At 43.2% G+C, this 22,555-nt stretch overlaps 1 protein-coding gene across 1 annotated transcript in view; it reads right to left on the reverse strand.

Moving 5' to 3' along the window:
* Positions 1–22,555, reverse strand: part of DPP6 (dipeptidyl peptidase like 6) — a 1,052,271-nt gene that overhangs the window by 957,361 nt on the left and 72,355 nt on the right. The gene's annotated exons all lie outside the window — the stretch shown is intronic.

Consider the following 22,555-nt stretch of genomic DNA (forward strand, 5'->3'; position numbering starts at 1 on the left):
GCTCAGTTTCTGTGGAAAATGCCATAGGAATCTTGATAGGGATTACATTGCATCTGTAGATTGCTTTGGGTGGTATGGACATTTTAACCATATTAATTCTTCTAACCCATGCATACAGAATATATTTCCATTTATTTGTGTCTTCTTCGATTTCTTTCACTAATGTCTGATAAGTTTCAGGGTACAAGTCTTTCACCTCCTTGGTTAAATTTATTCGTAGGTATAGGACAAAATTTTTTTAACCTGTCATTTTCCTAGCTTCCTTTAAATTATCTCTGAAAACGGAAGGTAGGATACTATGGACTAAATGTTAAATTAACAGATAAATAATAATGCTAGTAGACAATGTTTTTCCTAACACTCAACCAACAGTATCAGCCAAAACTACTTGCTTGGCACACCTGTGTTCTCTGTTCCTGCCTAGCCTCTGGCAGAAAGACCTAGAGAAAAGACAGGGCTAAAAGCAGCATAAAGAGGAAACACGGTACGGAATAAAAGCAAAGCAAGTTTGAATATCCAGCAGTGACTGTTCAGTCTTTGCAATTCATCTTCTTTTAGCCTTGGACTTAGGCAACACTGAAGAAAAAAAAGAATGAAGATAGATAAAGCAGAGTCTGGGAGAAAGAAAGAAACCAAGAATATGGGGGGAAATGCTTGAAAAGGAGGAGGTGCAACTGCCATAATATTTTGGGATATTAAGTATTATGAGAAAATTAGATTAGGAAATATTTGAAAATGGAACTGATATTAGAACCCTTCTCCTCACTCTCACCTTCAAAGTGCTTTTTTCCTCTGCTGCGTTTATGAACATGGGATGCAAATGTGGCCCTATATTTATCAGTAACGGTTGGGCCATCTCTCCAGTTTTTGTCATTGTATTTCCAGGTGTTTTTTTTTCTCCTAATCTATGAGAAGAGCATGTTATCTCATAGTTCAGTGAAAATACTATGGTGATAGTATTTCTGTTAGTTTTGAGCAGATAGGATCTGCCATGCTCCGAGGCACGCACACCCCATGGACAGTATTTTGCTACATGTGAACCCATGGACATTATTTAACTCCAATAGGCTCTCTCCAAACCTGCTGCATCAGAGCCTTTGTTTTGTCCATTCTTCTGCGCCATCCTTAATTTATGTATTGCTGGCTTCAGAGACTGCTTTGATTAAAGCCGCTTTGACTTAAGTTGAGGCTTTTGGCACAATGTTCAGTTTCACATTTGACATCAGGTAATATTTACAACAGAAGAACAGATCCATCATGTCATTTTACCAGTGCTCATGTCTTGTGACTTATTACTAGAAGTTTAACTTTGGTGAGGTGAATTTCGCCATAAGGAAATGCAACATGTGAAATTTCTTAATGTATAAAAGTGCAAGTCAAGGTAACTTTGAGTTCTCCAGAAAAACAGAATATATGTGTGTGTTTGTGTATGTGTGTGTGTGAATGTGACTTCTCAGGTGATACAGCGATAAAGAATACACATGCCAGTGCAGAAGGCACAGGAGATGCAGGTTCCATTCCTGTCTTGGGAAGATCCCCCGGAGAAGGAAATGGCAACCGCTACAGTATTCTTGCCTGGGAAAGCCCATGGACAGAGGAGCCTGGTTGGCCACAATCCATAGGCTTGCAGAGTCGACCATGACTGAGCAACCGAGCACACTCACGTGTGCGTGCACACACACACACACACACATACACACACATATTCTATGGGTTTCCCTGGCAGCTCAGCTCATAAAGAATTTGCCCACAATGCAGGAGACCCTGGTTCAATTCCTGGATCAAGAAGATCCCCCAGAGAAGGGATAGGCTATCCAATGCAGTATTCTCGGGCTTCACTGGTGTCTCAGATGCTAAAGAATCCACCTTACAATGTGGAAGGCCTGGGTGGGTAAGATCCCCTGGAGGAGGGCATGGCAACCCACCCCAGTATTCTTGCCTGGAGAATCCCCGTGAACCTGGCGGGCTACAGTCCATGGGGTTGCAAAGAGTCAGACATATCTGAGCAATTAAGCACATATATTCTATAATACATAAATTTATATACATATATATAATTGTATGTAAATACATATATGTATATACATATATATTATCATATGTAAATACATATATAATTTAATGTATTATAAGAGATTGGCTCACATGAAGGCTGTCAAGTCCTGAAATCTACAGTCAATAAGCTGGAGGCCCAGGAGAAACAGTGGTGTAAGTTTCATTCCAAAAGTCAACAGACTCAAGACTCAAGAAAAGTTAATGTTTCAGTCTGAGTCTGAATGCAGGAAAAAGCTGATGTCCCAGACCAAGGCAGTCAGGGAAGGACTCCCTCTTTCTCAGCCTTTCTGGTCTATTCATGTCTTCGACTGACTGCATGAGGCCCACACACGTTAAGCAGAGCAATCTGCTTTACCCTGTCTACTGTCAAATGTTAAAGTCATCCAGAAAAAGGAAACAAAACAAAACGACCCTCACAGAAACATCCAAAATAATGTTTGAACAAATATATGAATACCCCACAGCCCAGGCAAGTTGACTTGTAAAGCTAACCATCACTGTGCATAGGGAAAGAGTGATTTTTCTCATCACAAACTAGTCCTTACCCACAAATTAACTCATTACTGCTGCTGTTTAAAATGTGAGCTTTCTTACTATATTGAAAACATCATTCATCCTATATACTTTGATTTACCCATATATTTTCAGGGAGGTACCTTCTGGAAAAAAAATGAGCTCTGTCAATATTTATTTTAAAAATTGCACAAGAATGATAGCAATGGTTTAGCTAAAACATTTAGAAATTAAACAAATTAAAAAATAGGTAGCAACAGTTAATGTTATGCTAAACACGGTGATTTTATTATAGAAAATATTCTTTATCCTCAATGGTTTCACAGGGTCAAGTGGGAGACATCAAAATTAATAATATTAACAACAACAAAATTAAGAACATGAGTAAAAAGTCCTGTGGAGTGTTTAGGCAAATATTAGAGAAAATTAAAAGAAATGGTGACATCTGAAACACATCACAAAGAAAGACATAAATACAGCGATTAGAGAATCATGGAACCAGGGCAAAGGAGGACCAGCAGAGGAACTTCATGGGTCGTCCAGACAGCAGCACACAGAAGCAGGGGTAGGTGGGGAGGCTCAGATCAGCAGGGACAGCCCCGGGCCAACTCCTACAAGAGATGGACTGACCAGGCTGCAGCCCCACGTGGTAGATGACGCAGAGATCCATGTTCTAAAACGAATGTCTTCTCACAGAAGCAATCTAAACGTCCACTGACAGAGGAATGGATAAAGATGAAGTGGTATGTATACAAGATGGAATATTACTCAGCCAGAAAAAATGATATAATGCCATTTGCAGCAACATGGATGGGCCTAGAGATGGTCATGCTGAGTGAAATAAGTCAGAGAAGGAGAAATAGCCTATGACATCCCTTACAGGTGGAATCTAAAAAGAAATGATACAAGTGAACATATTTACAAAACAGTAAAAGACTCACAGACTTAGAGAAGGAACTTACAGTGATCAGGAAGGAAGGATGGGGGGAAGAGACAGTTAGGGAGTGTGGGATGGATGCGTACACTCTGCTATATTTAAAATGATAACCAACAAGGTCCTACTGTACAACATAGGCGACTCTGCTCGATGGATGGGAGGTGAGTTTGGGGGAGAATGGATACAGGTATATGGATGGCTGAATCCCTTTGCTATTCACCTGAAACTATCACAACACTGTTAAAGCGGCTATAGCCCAATACAAACTACAAAGTGAAAACAATGAATGTCTTCTCCTTCAAGCTGGGCTCCAAGGGCAAAGAGCCCAAGCAACTGGGCAACTCATGCATGAATTCCAAACAGAACCAATAAAGATATGGACAGTGTGGCAGGGAGTCTGGATGACTCATTTGTGCATCCCTGATGTAAACCCAGTAAGACTCATGTCACCTCTGCTTGCATCTGACATTTCTCAGCTGTTCCTTCACAACCATGCCCTGGCACATCACCAAGAGATGGAGACAAAATCTGGCATCAACCCAGTGACAAATGCAACATTAAAATTGCCATATTGGACACTGTAGATCAACTCTACTTCAACAAAAAAATGCTTAAATTTTTTAAAAATAAATTGTGGTAAAGAATCCACCTGCCAATGCAGGGGACTGCAGGAGACGTGAGTTTGTTCCCTGGGTCAGGGAGATCTCCTGGCAGAGGAAATGGCAACCCACTCCAGTATTCCTGCCTGGGAAAATCTCACGGACAGAGGAGCCTGGTGGGCTACAGTCCATGGGGTTGCAAAGAGTTGGACACAACTTAGCGCCTGAGCAACTGCTTAAGCAATTACCCTTTCTTACAGCTAAGTAGTCCTTTAACAACTTATCTTGTGTATTTGCATGTCCGCTTCCCTGTTCCAAACACAGGGCACATGCTGTCTTGGTTCTCTCTGTGTCCTCCAGCTCTCAGACTGTGATGGATAAAGAGTCTTTGTTCAGGGACATCTCTGGTGTCCAGTGGTTAAGAATCTGCCTCGCAATGCAGGGGACAGGAGTTCACTCCCTGGTCGGGGAGCCAGGATCAACAAAGCCCACGCACAAATGGGCACCACAGCTAGGAAGTCCATGCGCCACCAGGAAAGATCCTGCACTGCCCCGACCAGGATTCCACAGGCCGCATCTCACACCCGACACAGCCAAGCACATAGATAACTACAGAAAAGAGTAGGTGTCCAATGTAAGTGTCTGGAACAAACGGAACAATGAAGGGAGACGTGTGCTGTTTTCTTCCCACTGCACTCATGGGCAAGAACTGACATCACACAGGGTTTCCATCTCTTTCCTGAACCTAGTTACATTGCTCGACTGATGAGAAAGATGTCAGAGACATCTCTAGTGTGTTTGCAAGTGAAGTCAAAGTGTGAGTCGCTCAGTCGTGTCTGACTCTTTGCGACCCCATGGACTGCAGCCCGCCAGGCTCCGTGGGATTTTCCAGGCAAGAATACTGGAGTGGGTTGCCATGCCCTCCTCCAGGGAGTGTGTTTGCAAATGACCTTCCAGATTTAATTAGGAGAGCTTTATCTTTGGCAACGAGTCACAGGAATGGGCACGTTCATCTTTGTCTCTGGCTTCGCTGGGGTGAACAGTGTTTTCCCTTGCCCCACTGACATCATGGACTTCTGAGGAATGAGACGATTCTGACCCGTGTTCTCTACGAGAATATGGACTCTAGTAGTGATTTTTTTTTAATGTTTATTTATTTGGCTACATCAGGTCTCAGTTGAGGCACATGGGATCTTTACTTGTAGGATGCTGCAGAATGTGGGACCTAGTTCCCTGGGCACGGTTCAAACCCAGACCCCCTGCATCAGGAGTGGGAAGTCTTAGCCACTGGACCACCAGGGAAGCCCCAGTCTTCTACTTTAGGTAACAGACTCCTATGGACGAAAACACCTACAGGTTGGGGTTTTCTTTCTCTCCTCATACTTGTCTCTGAACATTGATGAGTATGCTGTGCTACATGGACAGAGGAGCCTGGTGGGCTGCAGTCCCGGGGGTTGCAGAGAGTTGGACACAACTTGGCGACTAAATGACAACTACTGACACCCAGTTCACAAGTGGAAGAAAGAATGGTAAGAAGCCTGGGTTTCACACCCCTGTGCGTGTGGGCTCAGCTGCTCAGTCACGACTCCCTGTGACCCCATGGACTGCAGCCCACCGGGCTCCTCTGTCTATGGGATGCTCCAGGCAAGAATACTGGAGTGGGCTGTCATTTCCTTCTCCAGGGGATCCAGGGATCGAACCTCTGTCTCCTGCATATGCAGGCAGACCCTCTACACCACTGGGCTACCTAGGAAACCCTAATCATGTCACAATCCAACATTTCAGGCTAAAACCACAGCTATTCTACTGGCTCAGCTAACACCACCTCCTCACCCCAATGAAGACCTCTTGATTTGTTCAGTATTTTGTTGCTATTAAATACCTTCTTAATGACATGAATGGGCAGGAAGAGAAGGGGACGACAGAGGATGAGATGGCTGGATGGCATCACCGACTCGATGGACATGAGTTTGAGTAAACTCTAGGAGTTGGTGATGGACAGGGAGGCCTGGCATGCTGCGATTCATGGGGTCGCAAAGAGTTGGACATGACTGAGTGACTGAACTGAACTGAACTGAATGACCTGTAAGAAGTATTCACTATTGATAGCTCTTTCATACATAAGGAATATGTATAAAGAGAAGCTTTGTAAAACAAATTTTTGGAAAATAGGAGCACTTAGTATATGAAAATCCTATTATCTTTCAGTTCAGTTCAGTTCAGTAGCTCAGTTGTGTCCGACTCTGCGACCCCATGAATCGCAGCATGCCAGGCCTCCCTGTCCATCATCAACTCCCAGAGTTTACTCAAACTCATGTCCATCGAGTCGGTGATGCCATCCAGCCATCTCATCCTCTGTCGCCCCTTTTCCTCCTGCTCCCAATCCTTCCCAGCATCAGAGTCTTTTCCAATGAGTCAACTCTTTGCATGAGGTGCCCAAAGTATTGGAGTTTCAGCCTCACCATCAGTCCTTCCAATGAACACCCAGGACTGATCTCCTTTAGGATGGACTGAATGGATCTCCTTGCAGTCCAAGGGACTCTCAAGAGTCTCTTTTTTTAGGCAATGTAAAATTTCTTTACATGACATCCGTTAAAGAAAAGCAGGAGAGCAGAGTACATATTTTAGGGTTCCTGTGGAATAAAAAAATAGCCCAACACTTATAGACTGAAAGTAATGGACACAGAACATGTCTGTAGGTAAAAAGAGGGACTTGAATTCGCTCCTAAGATTATGCATTCAGTTTAGCCACTAAGCTGGGAACACAAAGATCTCTTGACTTTTGCCAGGGTTCTTTGCTCTGAGCCCAAGATTATAAATGCCCATAAAGGAACAAAAACCTGAATGGTTGTCAGGAAACTGTCATTCGTCTCAGCAATCAAGAAGAATCAATCCTGAGTGTTTTGGACTTGCAGGCTCATTGCCAATCTACAGCTGAAGCACACATACAACACATTATTTCTTCCCTGCTAAAAATGCCACAAGCAGACTTCAAGGTGATCTACAAAAATGCAAGTTTGACTCTCGTCTTTCGACAAAGGTAACATTAACTCAAGCCAGAAGAAGTTGTCATTTCACATCCACTAAAATTGTTACAATAAAAAAGTCAGATAAGAGCAACTGTTGATGAGCATGTGGAGAAACTGGAATCCCTGTCAACTACAAACTGGAACTTGCCATGGGCATTTGCCATCCCCCTCTACAAGGATTAAATCCTGGGCTGCTGCAGCTGCTGACCTTCATCATCCCCTGAAAGGAGTTCAAGGTGAAGAGTACAAATGAGGCATCTGTATTCTGGGAAGATTGGTAGGACTAGTCTTCGCATAGTTAGAAATTTTTAAGTGCTGATTTTATGAGCCCAATTTTTGTATCTCCTCATATCTAGAAAGGCACTAAAATCCTTCATGGTGATGACCATTCTTTGTGACTAGCAAAGCTTTAAGAAACTAGTAGAAACTTTATGGAAAAATATGTGCTTGATTGCAGGCACCCCCTCTTCACCAAAATCACATATATACTGTCCTCTTTCTGCCTCTTTGGAACAGTTTCTCAGCACTATCTGAGGTGCTATCTCCTGGGCTATAGTCCTCATTTTGCCCCAAATAAAACTTAACTTGAAACTCTCACATTATGCCCTTTTTTTTAAGTCAACAAGCCCAAGCTCCCCACCATCAGTGAAAGAAAAAGAAGATAGGGGCTGAATTAACAATCAGTCATGCCTGCAAAACCGAGATTTCCTGAAACTCTCTGCTCACAGGGGTTCAGAGTGCTTCTGTGTTAAGGAGCATATGGAGGTCCAGGGAGGGCGGTGGCCCCGGGGGCGGGGGCACAGGAGCCCCGAGCCCCTCCCCCAAACTTCACTTTGTCTGTGCACATCTTCCCACACCCATCCACCTGTGTCTTCATCACCTCCTTCATCAGAAACAAGGAGATGTCAGCAGGGTATTTCCCCGAGTGCTGTGAGTTGTCATACCAAATTATGGAGACCAGGAAGGGGTGCATGGACCCCTGATTTGTAGTTAAGCTGGATAGGAGATAGGCAAAGTGAGGACCCACTATTGTGGCTGGCATCTGCACTGGGGACAGTCTTGTGGGTCTGAATGTCTCACCTGTGGGGTCTGTGTAGACAATGTCAGAACTGAACTGAAGTGTAGAGAGTGCCGTTGACATCTGGAGGATTGGAGGGCTGACTGGTGTGGGAAAAGACCACATGTATTAAGCATCAGAAATGCTCTGTGTAGAGAAAGAAAATGTTCCCTTTTAGGGCTTTTTCTCTAAAGAATTTCTCTTAATACCACCAAACTGTCCTTTGGGTTATGGCTTTTCTAGTAGTCATGTATGGATGTGAGAGGTGTGGAGCATAAAGAAGGCTGAGCACTGAGGAACTGATGCTTTTGAACTGTGGTGTTTAGAAGACTCTTGAGAGTCCCTTGGACTGCAAGGAGATCAAACAAGTCAATTCTAAAGGAAACCCACCCTGAATATTCATTGGAAGGACTGATGCTGAAGCTCTAATACTTTGGCCACCTGATGCAAAGAGACAACTCACTGGAAAAGACCCTGATGCTGGAAAAGATTGAAGACAGGAAGAGAAGGGGACGACAGAGGATGAGATGGTTGGATGGCGTCACTGACTCAATGGACATGAGTTTGAGCAAGCTCTGGGAGGTGGTGAAGGATAGGGAAGCCTGGTGTGCTGCAGTCCATGGGGTCACAAAGAGTCAGACATTCTTTAGTGACTGAACAACAACAAAAAAATCTGTGTACACTGAGGAATTCATTAAAAAGTGGTTTCCATTCATTAAAAACAAGTTCAATGATGTCCTCAAGAGCATTTCCTTTCCACTACCAGAACGTCTTGACGCTAGAACAAGGTTTGCTCTACCTGGTCAGGTGATGTGTTTTGTGGATAATATATTCCACAATATACATTGTGGACAAGCATTCCATTGCCCATCTCTCAGTTGTGTTGAGTCCATAGCTCATGGTAGAAATTTTAGGGAATGTAATTTATCTTCAAACCCAACTCCTGGCTTCTTAGTTTTCCAGCTTCTATTTACCCTTCAGACTCCTCTGGTGACTTAGACAGTAAAGAATCCTCTCCAATGCAGGAGACCCAGGTTTGATCCCTGGGTCGGGGAGATCCCCTGGAGAAGGGAATGGCAACCCGGTCCAGTATCCCTGCCTGGAGAATCCCATGGACAGAGGAGCCTGGCGGACTACAGTCTATGGGGTCGCAAAGAGTCAGACACAACTACTTTACCCTTCACCCACACTTTCTGCCTTATCTTATTCGACAGTGCAATTTTTGAATGATTTGTATCTTTTGGACATGCCAGATGCATTAGAGAATAATGGTATTTATGGATAATCAATTACATTTATTTATATTAAGCCTGGGAAATCCCATGGACATAGGAAATTGGCTGGCTACAGTCCATGGGGTCGCAAAGAGTCAGACACAACTGAGCATGCACAGGTGTGTATATTACTGGACAGATATGTCCTACATAGAAAGTGTAGCTATGCAGAAAGTTTTAACTGTAAGACTATTAAATTTAACTGTAATTTAAAATGTTTTTACAGCAGGGGTTCCATTTTATATACATAAATTATAAATATATTCATAGTTTATGGTAACTATTATTGTTAAGAGTATTAATCCCACTGTCAAATTTATATAAAGTCTTTTCTTCTAATATAGAAAATTAGTTAATCTAAAAGTCTCTAATTGTCCGCATATGATTTAAAAGGAAGCATTATCGGTGATAACTGACTCAGAACATTTAGCAAGTGGTAAAATAGCTAGCGAGACCATCATTTCCATTTCTGATATGGGGAAGGATAATAAAAATGCAATTCTGTAACACCTGCTACTTTACTAAGCATCTCAGTAATCTTTTTAAAATTACCATATTCTGCATAATTAAGACAGGGCTATGCAAGCAAGGAGCATTCACTTCTGCCTGCTTTGCTGGCACATTACGGGTGCCCGGGAGCATCTCTCTGCCAGCGGTTACCATGTCAGCTGTTTTGGGCGACGGGAAAAGAAGCGGATGAGGTAGAATGTTCTCTAGCTCGGAAGCCATGGAAACCATGACAAGGGCATGTTTCAAGGGTGACCAGAGGGTCCAGCGCAGGACACAGAAGGAGTACTCACACCGGGAAATGGAGAGAAGTGTTAATAAAAGGATACTTTTATTTAAAAATTTTTTTTTATAAGTTTGGCATTTTATTATTAACTTTTTCTCTTTTTTTGGTTGCGCTGCTCTGCTTGCGGGATCTTCATTCGTTGACAAGGGACAGAATCCATGTCCCCGTGTAGTGGAATCACAGAGTCCGCCAGGGAAGTCCCTAGAGGGACATTTTTTAAGGCCTAAGCAAGATATGGTGATGGGACTCCCCAGGGGGCCTGGCAGACGACAGTCCAGGGGGCCGCAGAGAGTGGGGCACGTCTGAGCGACTGAGCACACACACGGGATCTGGGACAAAATCGCCAGGGGAAGTGCATGCAGTGCGCGGGGCTGGTAACTGGGGCGCCATTCCCCATCCCGGGCTTGGAGGAGGGGGGCAGGGGCGGGACCCCAGGAAGAGCAGCTGCCTGAGGAGGCTGCTTTCTGGAGGCCGGCAGTGCTGGGCTGGGCAGGAGGGGGTGCTCTGACTCACTGTTGCCCTGCACCTTCTCCCTGGCCCTCCCTTCGGCGCAACCCTGTCAGAAGCCACAGAGCAAGGATGCCCTCCATGGGGCAGTGAGACCCTGGAGAAGAGGGAGGGGGAGGCGCTGGAGGCGGGGAGGGGCTTGCGCAGGCTCCTCCCCCAACACAGGGCGGCAGGGGGGTTGGGGCATGGATGAGAACCGCCCCAGGTGCCAGAGTATTTGAAATTTAGTCCTTTGCAAGTCTCTCCTTTAGACTGAATGAGTGGTCCTTTAGACTGAATGAGTGGTCCACTTTTAAAAAATCTAAATGTACTAGAATAGATGGTGCAATCATTTTTATTACTAAGTTATTAAATTATAGCTGATTTACAATGTTGTGTTAATTTCCACTGGACAGCAAAGTGGAAAAGTGGACCCAGGTATATATATTGCTTTTCATATTCTTTTCAACTATGGTTTAATCACAGGATATTGAATAGAGTTCCCAGTGCCGTACAGTAGGACCTTGCAGTTTATCCATTCCATATATATTATTTGGTGTCTGTTAACACCAAATTCCCAGGCCTGTCCTCCCCCACCTCTATGCCTGTGGCAACCACAAGTCTGTTCTCTGTGTCTGTGAGTCTTGTTTCTTTTTCGCAGAGGGTGCAATCTTCGGTTGTCCTGGAACAGCAACAGTGATCTGTATGATGCAGATGACAACAGGAAGAACAGCCTACACTTAGTGATGACTGAGGTCACAGCCATGCCCTGGGTGCTTCATGCCCCAGCTACCTCATCCCCAGCACAGTCCTGCTCAGCGGGCACCAATACGTCTCCTGGTACAGAAGGTAACAGCACTGACCGTCACATCACTTGTGAATGGTGGAGCCAGAACTCAAATCTCACATATCTGTCTTAGGTTCCTGTCAAGGTTTCCTGGAGGAGGAAATGGAAACCCACTCCAGTATTCTTGCCTGAAAAATCCCATGGACAGAGGAGCCTGGCGGGCTACCGTCCAAAGGGTCACAAAGAGTCAGACAGATGGAGCAGAGCATAGCCTGCCAAGCTCAGACACTGATGTCAGTTATCCAGTCCCACCCACGCTTTCTGCATGCCTGGGGCTGGATGGCCATCTCTCAAGGAGCCTGAGTTTCCTTGCCACTTGTCACCGACTTTGATCATCAGCCCTACTGTGTCCCCTTGGAAGGGAGCCTCCTATCTCCTTGTCTGAGTCCAGCCTTGAGTCGGGGGTGCAGGGTCACCCAAGGTCAAGGCGTTGGCAGATTCCAGGCCTGGTGGGGCCCTCTTCCAGGTGGCAGACCTCCCTGGGTGCTCACAAGCTCTCTGTGACTCTCATGAGGGCACCAGATCCATTCACGAGGGCACCACCCCCATGCCCTCATTCAATCCTAATCACCTTCCCCAGGCCCCGACTCCTAACACCACGGCATCGCAGGGAGGGGCTCCACAGGTGAGTTTTGAGAGGTCACAGAGGTCCAGCCCAGAACAATGTCTCCATCAACCCTTGCATTGCGCCCCACCCCCTTCTCCAATTGTGCCCGCGTTTCCTGCGTAGCTCAGTCGGTAAAGAATTTGCCTGAAATGCAGGAGACCTGGGTTTGATTCCTGGGTTGGGAAGATCCCCTGGAGAAGGAAATGGCAACCCACTCCAGTATTCTTGCCTAGGGAATCCCATGGGCAGAGGAGCCTGGCGGGCTACAGTCCAAGGGGTCACAAAAGTCAGACATGACTTAGTAACTAAACCACCACCTCCATCTCTTCCCAGCCCTGCCTCCATGGGTCAGGTCCCTCTGACACCCCAGCCTCAGATCCCCTATGGAGAGACTCTGACAGTCCCACGACACCAAGAGATTTTGTGGATTCTCTAGCAACTTTTAATTTTCTGATCAATTCTATGCCTTTATTCTCCTTTTGTGGGCTATGTTCCCAATGCAAAGATTCAGTCTACTAGGGAGATGGTGAAGACATATGCTCCATCCACGGAATGCAGTTATGTAGTTATGAATTTCTGAATGGCAGAGCAGTCCAAGGGGGTATCAACATCACTTCCGTGCATCATCACACACACAATAAGCTGTCACAACACAGCCTGGTGCTGCCTTAATTGTCACAGATAATGATGATAATATACGGCTTCCATTAACTCCGCCGTGTCAAGCAGTGTTCCCCCCACCACTCCCACTCAGCAATTCCTATGTATGGAAAAGGAAATCAAAATCGCATCTTCATGAAACATTTCTGTTTAAAGCTGAAGGAGACAGATCGAGGTCTCCAAGGAAGTTTGCAGAGCTTTCTTGTGAATGAGAGCAGTGACTTCAGTTCCACACACAGCAAGCTGGAAATGTGCTCGCAGATAAGGTTTGCAAAGAAGCAAAGGTTCTTGGAAATACTGATCCAGGAATTATGTGACTACTTGAAGTCTTTTATGTGATGGGGGCGGTGGAAGTGGAAGGTGGCATCATAGATGGATACAGGGAGCGAAGGAGAGGAGAGCCAGCATCCCGTCCTGGTCTGGTCCAGATCTTCCCTGGAGAAAACACAGCTTAAGCTCCTGCCAGCATCTCCGCCTTCCCTGGATACTGAGAACTGTCCCCCATCACCCCACTGCAGCAGGACCAATCCCTGGGGTGACCATCCTAAACTCCAAACTCAGGAATGAGAACCTTGTCCTTGGTGCTACAATCCATCTGTGCTGTGTCTCTCTCCCAAATAGTGTTACCACACATCTACACGTCATCTGCTCACTAATTTCAACCAAGTGACCACACAGAAAATTATCTTGTCCTTTTCAATCAAGAAATGTAAGAAGAACAGCAAAAAAACCCCACAACTCAAGCCAGGTTGAGGGAGGGTCTCGTACACTGCACTTAGGAGACGTTTGTTAGTGACCAGTCAAAAAGAGATGGAACCGCATACAGTATGTAAATGATGCTACTTAAAAACAATCACATCCCCACAATTTTTGAAAGTCTTTATCAAATTTGTTACAATATTGCTTCTGTCTTATGTGTTGTTTTTTTGGCCACGAGACACACGGCATCTTAACTCCACAACTAGGGAGCGAACCTGCACCGCCCGCCTTGGAAGGCAAAGTCTAAAGCACTGGACCACCAGGGAGGTCCCCATCCCCACAATTTTAGGGCCAGAGAGAATCTTGGAGTCAAACAAGAACTCAGTTTACGACAGTTTTATACAATTGACCCTCTTCGTGAACCTGCTCTTCATTTGTACCGTGGACAAGCTACTGTGACCACGTCTAAATGATCACAGATTTCAACCATGTGGGTATTTCTATCCTCAATGAACTTTGAGTATTCTTCAGATCTTATCTGAGTTATACCAGGCAAGCCAAACATTAGCAAAATCTCCACAGCATACCTCGATCAGAAAGTATTCTGAATACATGCTTATAGGCTAAGCATCTTAACTAGTGATATAGCACCAATTTTTCATTCTCTTTAGTTTAACTGATGTCCTAATACTGCGTAACAGTGGATGCTGGCATCAAATGAAAAAAAAATCATTCCAAATGACTTAGCATTCAAAGTACATCCCCAAACAGTCTCCCGAGGAAGAATCATGGCTTTGTCCCAGAGCCACGGCCAGAAGGCTGTGAGCAAGGGCTGGGCAGAGAAGACATTTTTCAAGTGGTAGAAATAGCTCCTTTTGATAGAATTTTAGATTTTGTGTTGAGCTTAGCACTTTAAATATTGACTGCAGCAACTGGGGCCAGCATATTTTACACACACACACACACACACACACACACACAGGATTTCTGAGTCCTAAGGACACAAACACATACTAATAAGCATAAATAGGAAGTATGTCTGTTATTTGCTAAATAACTAAGGATTTTGCTTGATAGAAAGGGAAATGATGAAAAAAAAATTTTAGATGAGAGCTTTAGTCTAGTTTGTGACCTAAAATGTTTTCTTGTAAGGAAACAAATCATTTCCACTGCTTTAAATCTTCTCCATTACAGAAAAGGAATACATTTGGAACATGTATTATAATTGCCATCAGTATTTTCTATCCTTGTGAAGTAAAATCAGTGGACATGAATTTGGGCAAACTCCGGAAGATAATAAAGGACAGGGAAGCCTGGAGTGCTGCAGTCCATGGGGTCACAAAAAGTCGGACACGACTGAGTGACCAAACAATAACAAAAGTAAACAGAGTCAGTGAATTAGGTGATAGTCAGACATTACTTAGATATTTTAAATACAACTGTTTATATACAATTATGTTTCGACATCTTCAAATTCCATATGTGTCTATGTGTGCGTGTGTATTAACATAGAAAGAAGCTCTAACCCCACATGTCACCTTGACTTTGGGGCTAATTATCTTGCTTAGACCTGGTATATGTAGCAGATTGATCCTCTTAAAGAGTCAACAGCCCTCCCTTGGATTCAGACACAAAGGCCTTCGTTATCTTGAAAATGTGATGATTAAATTAAAAGACATCATTAGTCATTGACACTTGAAGCGAAATGATTACTCTAATAAGTCAGCAAGCAGAGGTCCCTTGAGAATGGGACCTGGGCAGGTGTGTTTACATAAGGGCTCAGACGTCAGTGCCAAACACACAGTACATGGCCCCCAGGGTAGGCTCAGGTAGGCTCAGATGTGAATCCATGGTGAATAATTCATCAGAAATCATAATTATGCTTAGGGCTAGCTCTTCTCTTGATCATATCCAAATCTCACATTTCCACTAATACTTTTTAATACATAATATTAGGAATTAACCTTGGTTGACTTGCCGAAGAACATATAATCTGATCAGCTCTAGACACTGCTGGAAAAGTATGGGTGTGATGGGTGTAAGTAAGAATATTCAAATATAAACAACCCAGATCATTAAAAAAAAAAGTAACAAAGAAAATAATCTCAACATATCACAGAAAGGGCCTGGATATGTGGTGGACAGACGTTAAGGTGGTCGCCCTGCCCACTGTGTCCAGCGTCTGTGGGCTCATGTGGTCCCTTCTTGAGTGGGGAAGACCTAGGATGGTCTTCTAACAGGAGAAGATGGTGGAGGTGATTGAAGAAGGGGTGCTTGTGACTGTGACTGATGTACGTGAGCTTGTCCATCAGTCCTCCAGGCCGCTGAAGAAGCCACCTGCCCAGTTCTGAGCCACTGCGGGGCTTGCAGGGTGGGGGGCACATGGCAAGGTCCTGCTGGCAGCCAGCAAGAGCCAGCACCCTCCCTCCAACAGCCCACTGGGAAGTGAAGGCCCCCGGTGACCACCTGTGCTGGAAAGCGTGTCCTTCTCCCAGTCAGCCTTGGATGAGACCATGGCCCAGTGGACACCTGGCTGCAGGTTTGAGAGCCCAGGGTAGGGGAGCTGGAATGCTGTGCTTGGACGCCTGATCCGCAGCCAACTGAGATGGTTCACGTGGGTGCTGAAGCCACTAAGTTTGGTGATGCTTATGTCCAAGGCAGGTAATGATACAAGAAAGGGAAAAAGAAAAGGCTGGAAGCCGTTAAAAGAAGAAAGTGCCAAGTGAGACAGGAGGAATATGTCCAAAGATGCTCTTACTCCCGATGACAGCTAATGGGTCCACATGTGTCTGTTAAATAACAGGGGTGCTCTTATAAGCAGAATACTAATTCATTTTGCTTTTTGCTCAATATAAAACATCTAAAGATAAAAGAATTGGTGCTTTTGAACTGTGGTGTTGGAGAAGACTCTGGAGAGTCCCTTGGACTGCAAGGAGATCCAACCAGTCCATCCTAAAGGAGATCAGTCCTGGGTGTTCATTGGAAGGACTGATGCTGAAGCTGAAACTCCAGTACTTTGGCTACCTGATGCAAAGAGCTGGCTCATTTGAAAAGACCCTGATGCTGGGAGGGATTGGGGGCAGGAGGAGAAGGGGACGACAGAGGATGAGATGGCTGGATGGCATCACAGACTCGATGGACATGAGTTTGGGTAAACTCTGGGAGTTGGTGATGGACAGGGAGGCCTGGCATGCTACAGTTCATGGAGTTGCAAAGAGTTGGACACAACTGAACTACTGAACTTAACTGAACTGAAAGATGAGAGATAAAAATAAAGGTCTATAAAGAAAATACCTAGCAGTTGCTGACAAACTGAGGAGATGTGCTTATATGAGATAAAGCAGCAGACACAGGCAGTGTGAGTGAAACGCATGAGAGGGGTGTTTCATATCCATGATGAGAAAAATGCTCCAAGGACATAAAAAAAAGGTCAGAAGTCTTTACCTGCTAAAGACCCATCTTTGCAGAAAGCTGACAGGAAAACCTTCATCCCCAGGAAAACTGCTAAAGAGACCTTTGTGGGGGGAAAAAAAAAGTTTTTATGTGACTAAAGCTGAAGCTCCAATACTTTGGCCACCTGATGTGAACAGCCAACTCATTGGAAAAGACCCTGATGCTGGTGAAGACTGAGGACAAGAGAAGGGGGTGACAAACGAGATGGTTGGATGGCATCACCGATTCAACGGACACGAACTTGGGCAAGCTCCGGGAGATGGTGATGGACAGGGAAGCCTGGTGTGCTGCCATCCACGGGGTCACAAAGAGTCGGACACGACTGAGCGACTGAACAACATGGGACTCCAAACGAAGTGATGGATAAAATGTTAAACTGTTCTTTCTTTTTAAAAAATATGTGGTTTAATAGAAGTGAAAGTGGAAGAAAATTCAGGGTTTCTATAGAACATCAGGAAAGGAGGCAAGTTCTGGTGCCAAGCAGCCTGGAGGTGGGGTTGACAGCTGGACTCAGAGAGATGATACCAGAGATGACTGAAAAAGCACATCTCTGCAGGCAGCCTGAGGGAAAATCGCCTGGATCTGCCACATGACTCATGGAACATTCAAAAGAGAAAAAAAATATTCCTGAACACCTCCAGATTCGCATTAGTTGTGAGGTCCAAAAAAGCATGAAGCCAAGCATCAGTTTAAGGCAATCCGATTCTGGATGTGTCCCCGTATTTTGGTTGAAGAAAATACAAGAAATTTCTTCTTCTTGAAATGTACTTGAAAGTCTACGATTGAGGAATCCCTATAAAGTTCTAAAGGGAAGAAAATCCTACAGTAAAAAAAAAATAGCTCAACTAGGCATAAAAGTAAGCCATCTTAATTTGAAATCAAAAGAGACAGCTGTCCCACCATACATCAGACCTCAAGATATGGAAGATATCAAATAAAACCAGTAGGCTTGGTGTGTTTAAAGAAATCATTGAAAGCCAGAGAAGAAACAAGAGACTATCAAAACTGACAGGCCAAATTAGAAAAACATTCAAAGAACGTACAGAAACAAAAATACCAAAAACAAACAAACCAACAACAAAGATGGAATCTTAAAGATGGGTTTAATGACATATAAAACAGCTCGGGACATCCCTGGTGGTCCAGTGGTTAAGACTCCACACTCCCAATGCAGGGACACAGGTTCAATCCCTGGTCAGGGAACTAAGATCCTACATGCCACATGGTGAAGCCTAAAAAAAGAAAAAAGAAAAGCCCACAGCTCAAGAGAGAGCTCGGGAACTAAACAGTGATTTGGATAGTTCTGATTCTAGTAATAGTTAAGTAGTGTATATCAGAATAACCTTGTCAACTCTGGGGGGAAAAAATTTAAAGTAACACAATTTGATGCTTCTAGAGAGTTCCAAAAAGTAAGGATCTGCTGAACCCTTGAAAGGAGAGAACTTCACTAAGTTAGGTCCATCTTTCCTGCAATGATACTCCCCAGTTCATAGGTGCAGCTGGGTTAGAAAGAAAGCAGAAAGCCGCAGGTGCCAGAGCAGCTAGCTGAGAAATCTCAGGCATGAAGGAGCCACAGGAGCAGGGGGCCAAAGTCTGCCTAGAAAATCCACAAAGGATGCGGGTGGAAGACACCAAGTGTTCTGTAGAAAGCAGGAGCTGGGAGTGTAGAGCGCAAAGGAATAGTGAAGAACAGCACCCACAGACACAGACCTTGGGATGAGCAGCATCGTGGGATTAGCAGGCAGGTCACCAAGCACAGCTATGATAAATACGGACAAGGGCTTAAAGGGGGAAATGGCTCCAAGGAGTGAAGGGATGGGTAAGCCTAGCAGGGACGGGTGCACTATAAAATTTAAATCAAGTGGAAAAAATTTAAAAAACTGAAAAATAACTAAAAACTGAATTTTTTTTCAGAAATCACTGAATGTTCTTAATATCAGATTGGAGATGGCTGGAGAAACAGCCCATGGACTTGAGGATGGATCAAAAGTAACTGTCCAATCCTAAGAACAGAGAGGAAAAAACATGATTTAAAGAACAGAACAGAGCCCTGTTGAATTCTAAGTCAATACCAAGTGATAAAATGCATGTGTAATTGGTGCTCCAGAAGGAGCAGAGAGATGGATGAGATAAATTTGCCTAAAAGTCCTTGTCTGTTGAGATGAGAATAAAGAAATTGATTCAATTCTGACTTATTACATTCAGAGGGCTTTGTTTAAATGTCTCTGATAATGACCAAAGGGCAGAAAAAGAGTAGTTCACTTTCATACTAATGAGGAAAGAAAATGAATCGGTTTATTTAATTCAAAAGAGAGCAAGGTGAGAGAAGAAACACTTGGCCAAATATTACAAATAAGTAGCAGAAGAGAAGAGGGCAGAATTCCAACACACGCGTAATTATGCGGCTGTTGTTCTTGTTTAGTGGCTAAGTCGTATCTGACTTTTCTGTGACCCCCTGGGCGGTAGCCCGCCAGGCTCCTCTGTCCATGGGATTTTCCAGGCAAGAAGACTTGAGTGGGTTGCCATTTCCTTCTTGGGGGATCTTACCGTCCCAGGGATCTAACCCATGTCTTCTGCATTGGCAGGTGGATTCTTTGCTATTGAACCACCTGGGAAACCAAAATCATGGTTAAATCCAAAATTAAAAGATAAAGACTTAAAGAGTAAATATAAAACTAAAATTTTGATTTATTCTATGTAGAAAAGGCATATCTAAACTACAAGTATACAGACAGATTGAAGGTATAGAATAAGAAATTATATGATACAATGATCAAAAGATCTGCAGCATTATGTTACTATCTGACAAATTAAGTATTATGTGAAATGGAATTCACCTGTTTACATCTAAGAACAAAAAACATGTTCATCAAAAAAGAAATGGAGAAACCACTGCAGCTATGAAAGAACAAATTTCAGCTAAAAAAAAGAGATTGAACCATAAGATATCCTAATATAAAATCTCTAATATAGCTTATTTTAAGAAAAAGCAAGTTATATGATAAAAAGTTATAATACTTTGTCTATCACATTAATAAACTTCTCTTCAAAGTATCACGTGTTACAACTAAATTCTTCAAGTTTCCCTGGTACTGAATTATCTGCCTCCTGAATAACTGCCTACTTTAATTAAAAAATAAGAACTGAGCACATTATTCCATTGCTCTGGATACCTTACTGCCAAAACTCCAGAGCAAAATCTAATGACATTTTACACATAAAAACTGAAGATTTTTGTGAACTTCTATCAAACTCATAAACTTATAGCTTAATTTAGTTTGGTTGTTTATATAACTTTGTAGTAAGCCATGTTGACTGATACCATGGCCATTCAAAACATATAATTTAAAAGTATACTGATTACAACTAGAAATTATAGAATGTTTATTACAACTATCTCTAAATACACAAAATGCTATCACACAGAGCAGAGATCAAGACTACACACCACAGACCAATTCACACCCATCACTTTCTTTTGTATGACATCATGAGCTAAGTCAATCCAGTCTAACCACTCAATCCTAAAGGAAATCAACCCTGAATATTCATTGGAAGGACTGATGCTGAAGCTGAAACTCCAATACTTTGGCCACCTGATGCGAAGAGCCGACTCACTGGAAAAGACCCTGATGCTGGGAAACATGGAAGGCAAAAGGAGAAGGGGGCGGCAGAGGATGAGATGGTTAGATAGCATCACCGACTCAACGGATGTGAACTTGAGCAAACTCTGGGAGATGGCGGCGGGCAGGGAAACCTGGAATGCAGAGAAGTCCATGGGCTCACAAAGAGGCGAACAAGACTTAGGGGCTGAATGACAGCAAATGAGCTAAGAGTGCTATTTACATCTTTAAGTTGCTGGGAAAAAACCAGAAGAAGAATATTTTGTCTGTTGTGAAAATTAACATTTTTGTGAGAGTTTCACATAATTCAAATTTTAGTGCCCATAAATAAAGGTTGTTTGGAGAGAATCTTCTTTTGAGTTGAGGTCTTACAACACCGAACCTGCAACCACAAAGCTGAAATATTTCCAGAAGTTTTTTGACCCTCAGGGAGAGGATACAGAAGATAAGAACTGTGTTGGGGAGAGAGTTGATTTTTATTGCATAAGGAACTTTCTATCAAAGTCTTAAAAACACTCCAACTAATGAGACCTGTGAAGAAGTTTTAGAGGTGATTTAACTATTACAAAAATATCTATGTGTCCTAAAACTTATTCTAATATTTCAATCTATTTCTCCACTAAACTTTATCTGTGAGTCAGAGTCATGAATATAAATAATAATTTACTCTATGATTAAAGTGAATTTCCAATCAGGAATAAAAAAAAACATGACTTCAAGAGGTCTTATGACAACTGACCATTCCTTTTGGAAAATAATGAAGGGAAATCTCTTCCTCACTCACTACTGTAAAGTAAAATCCACATGGTTTGATGATTTAAATATAAAAGATGAATCATAAAAGGACTACAAGAAAATTAAGATAAAAATTTATGTCATTTTTGAATAGGGAGGCAGTTTTAAACATGAATAAATAGGCAGAAACCATAAAGAAAAGATGGAATGCAAAATATAATAATGAACTATCTCATAAAAGAGAAAAACTGAAAGGCCAATAATATGAATATTAACTGCAAGAATACTGATTTAAAGCAGCTGATATATTCATTATGGATCAAATATCTTACTCAAAATGATGGGCAAAGAATAAGAAGAGTAAATTAAAAAGAGGAAATACAACTAAAGGATCTACAATGAAAATGTGTTGGTTTGTGCATGTGTGTGTGTGTGTGTGTGTGTGTGTGTGCTGAGTCATGTCTGACTCTTTGTGACCCCGTGGACTGTAGCCTGCCAGGCTCCTCTTCCTAGGCAAGATTACCGTAGCATATTGCCATTTCCTCCTCCAGGGGATCTTCCTGGCTCGGGGATTGAACCTGCATCCCTTGCGTCTCCTGCTTTGGCAGGCGGACTCTCTACCACTAGTACCACCTGAGAAGCCCACAGTGAAAACAATGAGATCCTTCTCAATGCAATACTAAATTGTTTTGGTGTGGGTCAAGTTTGGCAGCATTTCTGACTACTGATCCTTGGGCTGTAAACTGGTGTAACCTTTCCAGAGGGCAAGCCTGCAGTGTTGATCAAAAGACTTAATATGTGCAGTTGACATTCCCTTACAGGAACCATTCATTTATACAAAAAGTTCTTTTTTCCTCTATTTACATGTCACAGTTAATGTCCCCCTTTCTCAAAATGACTTGTCCTTCATTTCCATTTGGCCATCAATGAGAAGCCAAGAAGAACATGCATACGTAATAAATTAGGGAGCATCTACAGTTAAAGATATACAGTGATAGTCACTTTGTATCTGGAAGCTTCTTCATCAAGAAAACTATTTTACATTGAAAGAAACAACACTGTGTCCAGGGACTGCCAGCCTCCTCTTTTCCTGAAATGCATTAAATCAGCGCATCAGTTATTTCTCCTCATCTCAGGATCATCCCAATTTCCCTCAGCCTGTTTTTTCCAGATCTCTTTTATTCACGG

Source organism: Odocoileus virginianus, chromosome 1 (assembly GCF_023699985.2).
Source record: "Odocoileus virginianus isolate 20LAN1187 ecotype Illinois chromosome 1, Ovbor_1.2, whole genome shotgun sequence".
NCBI lineage: Eukaryota > Metazoa > Chordata > Mammalia > Artiodactyla > Cervidae > Odocoileus > Odocoileus virginianus.